Below are 3,922 nucleotides of genomic sequence, written 5' to 3' on the forward strand. Positions count from 1 at the left end.
AATACATCAAATGATAACCTGTTATTCAGTTTTCTTTTACAGGTCTGCAGGTGAACAGGAGCGTTGTAGGTTCAGCTGCTCTCAGACCGGTTGATCAGTTATTGATTAATCATGGTGATCAGTTCCACCACACACAAACAGCTGAGTGTCTCATGTTTACTGAGAGAGCAGGTGACCTGCTGCAGTGGGAACCAGCTGTGCTTGGTTCTTTCTATCTTTTATTAAGATGAACTGTCGATGTAGCAGAACACAACAAACTGCTTCTAACTTACAGTCATTTATTGTTCAGTTTGGCTTCTGAACATAAACTCATCAGTTCTGACAGTATGTAAGAGATTAAACACACACAGATGTTTGCTGCTGGCTGTTAAATCCAGTTTACTGAGAAATGTTTGTGAGTAATATTGTTAAAAACTGTAAATGTGATATTTCTACACATTATTTTTAGGCCGGTGTAGTGTAATGTAGTGAAAACTTGAGTTTATTTATTATTCATCGTGTCCTAGAAATGACCTTTAAATACTTCTTATACGTTTAAATAAAACATGTTAGTGTTTAATTAGTTCATTATTTAAACGTCTGCTTCATCGTCTGAATAAATAAATCTCGTGTGCAGATGTTGAGTTTTAGTCGAAGGCCAAACATCAGCAGCTCTGCATCGAGTTTCTCTCTTTAATAATCGACCCGCAGCCTCGTTTCAAGGTGGTTTTTTATTGTTGAGGAAGGTTTTCTGTGTCAGCAGCAGAAGAGGCCGTCAGGGGATTTGGAGGAAACTCGCTGGATCTTCTCCGACTGACTGAAGATGTGTCCCGCGGCCTTCTGGGGGGGGGAAAAATCCGGCTCATTGTGAGAGCTGCGACATCAAACCCGGCGTCCCCGAGCGTCTCTGCGAGCAGCTGCAGACCAGCAGAGACGACTGCTGAGCTCCCAGAAAACATCCCGCCGACTGTCAACAAAACTTCATCCAACCTGACTGCAGAAAATGATCTTTTCCTTGTTATTGCAACAATATTATTCAGCAGAATTCATTTAACATCTGGTTTAAATTCATGTGCATGAAGGTAAAAATGCGTTTTTAGAGCCAGAAGAAGCAGTGAAGGAAGGAAAATCTGAATAAAGCGCTAAACTGGAGGAACAGTAACGATAGCAGAGCGATGCGTCAGAGATGAAGATCAACCTCCCGACAGACTGAATACACGTTATTGGTCCTACTGGTCTTACTGGTCCTACTGGTTCAGCCGTCATCAGGTCTCTGTTAAACTAAACTGGGTCAGACCAGGTTTCACCAGACACCCTGAAGTACAGTTCTAACCTACTAGCTCCTGTATTTACATCTTCAACTGGTCTCTCACAGCCTGCAAAGTTCCATCTTGTCTTAAGTCGGCTGTGATAGAACTGGTTTCCAGTAAACCCAGTGTCAGTGGTTTGAATGACTACAGGCTTTAACTTAATGAAGGTGTTGAGAGGCTGGTCTGTAGACGTCTCTAATGCAGATCTAGACCCACGTCAGTTTACTAACAGGGTAAACAGCAGGACCTTCTACATCTAGAGGGTCCTGCTACCGGTACCAGGTCCTGCTCGTGGACTACAGTAAAGCCTTCAACACAATCCTTCCCTGAAAACTGCTGGATATTAGACCTTTTATATAATAGAACACAAGTGGTAAAAATCAGGAATATGTTCTCCAAACCCAGAACAGAGAACGTTCCTCAGACTGTACGTCAAACTCTGACCCGTCAAAATCACAACGTTTGCTGACGACACTCCGCTCGCCGGTCTGATCAGGAAACGACGAGTCAGTAAACAGGAGGAAGGTGTAAAACCTCAGAGATGCTTCTAGACTGTCGGGAACGAGCTGAAGCTCCTGGAGATAAACGGTGAAGTGGGTGAAAAGGTGGAGAACTGTAAATTCAAACACTATAATCATGAAACGTCATCAGAGATTATCTCTGTGACAACTGAAGAGGTTCAGGGTTTCTTCTGAGGCAGCGGTGGAGACGTTCTGATGTTCTCCATCACTGTCTGGTACAGGAACACAACAGCACAGGACACATCTGGAGGGAACATAGAGACCAGGTTAGTTAGTATCCAACACAAAGCCCTCAGAGTGACCTCTGACCCGTCTCACCCCGCAGATCGCGGATCGGACTCCCATCAGAGAGAAGATGGCGCTCCATCGGTACCAAAACCAGTAGATATAAAAACAGAACATGTCCTGTTGTAATTCATATTCAGAACTCTTAATGATCCTTCATGTAAAGTATAATATGAACTTTTAATCTGTGACGACTGAGAAGAAATGTTTTATTTTTTACCTTTTTACTTTTCATCATTGTTGGTTATAGAAGAAGTTTTATATGTTTGCATGAACTGTGTTGTATTCTGAGCTGCACTGCACCAAATTCCAATCAGCTTGTTGAAATGGCAATAAAATATTGAATTGATTATGTGTGAATGTCAAATCTTCACATCTTTCGTTAAAATTATGCGGCAGCGTGTTTCTGCCACCAGGTTTCTTATTAAAACGTTACAGACATGAGATATTTTTCATGTTATTATAGTTGCACTTGAAGCAAAACACTGTTTTCTCTGAGATCTTTTTTTTTTAACATATTTGACTTTTTGGCTGTAAAAACTTTTGGTGTTCCTGCAGACGTCATCCAGGTCATTAAAACTGAGCTTCAGGGGTTCAAAGCTGCTGCAAACTGACGTAAATCAAACAAGTTTTACTCTTCATTCAACACACGTCAGCACATCAAGAAGTGACTGATGTTACGGGGAAAGTGTCTGCTGCCCTCTAATAGATCAATCACAAGCACTAATTAAGTAATCCACGCGCACAAATGATTAAATCTTAAAAATCTTTAAATTATCTTCTCCTGTAAAACATGCAATTAAAGTCTGAGTGTATTTTTAGCCCTGAGTTTTGTCTGCAGGTCTCGTACAGTAAAGGCAGGCCGTATCCTGAGAGGCAAAACCCAGGGCAGAAAACGTCCACAAACGCCCGGCTGCTGTGAAACAGGATCTTTAGAAGTGAGGATGAAGATGTTTCCTCTGGTTGAAGCTTCCTGACTGTCAGACAGAAGAGAGTCCGGCGTCTCTGCAGGGAAACAAATACTGTGTCGACACTGTGTTTGTGTCAGAGAGGTGTGAAGGATTCAGGTCTGAGTCTCCTGAGAGAAGAAGAAGAAGAAGAAGAAGAAGAAGAAGCCTTTCAATATTGATGAGCACAGTTTCACTGATGTGGGAGGAAGATAAAGAGACGCTCAGCGACTGCAGATCAGAAAGAAGCAGCAGAGAAAACACACCTGGATCTTTACTAGATATGAAATATATAATAAACTCTCTGGTTTCATTATAACAGTCTGATAGTGTTGCACATTTGTTCTTTTAGCATCAAAGTGAAATTAAACTTTTTTTGTCTCCTACAGCAGCACATCTCCTCTGTAAATCTCCATTTTTCTCCTTTTTAATAATAAAAAACTATTAACATAATTAATAACATTAAATGTTATTAAGTGGAGCAATTAAGAACCTCATTCAGATTAATTCCTCATCAGATATAAACAGATTTCTTTTCTTCCTCCTGATGATTTAAACCTTCAACACGGACCTCTGCGCGCGACCTGTCTCCACATCGCGGGCGCGCGGCCCTGCGTGTGTGTTGTCACCGCCCGCAGCTGATTATCAAACACACACACACACAAAGAGACACATAATCACCGCCCGTCCCGCAGACACACACACTCATTAACCCTGAGCGCGGCAGGCCGCTTCCTGACGCGGCGCTGCGGCGCGTAAAGCGGCGGAGAGCTCGGTGTGATCCGCGGGGCTTCACCGCCGACACGCCCCCAACAGAGAGAGAGAGAGAGGGAGGGAGGGGAGAGAGCGGGGAGAGGGAGGGAGGGGAGAGAGCGGGGAG

Source organism: Thunnus thynnus, chromosome 23 (assembly GCF_963924715.1).
Source record: "Thunnus thynnus chromosome 23, fThuThy2.1, whole genome shotgun sequence".
Classification (NCBI taxonomy): Eukaryota; Metazoa; Chordata; class Actinopteri; order Scombriformes; family Scombridae; genus Thunnus; species Thunnus thynnus.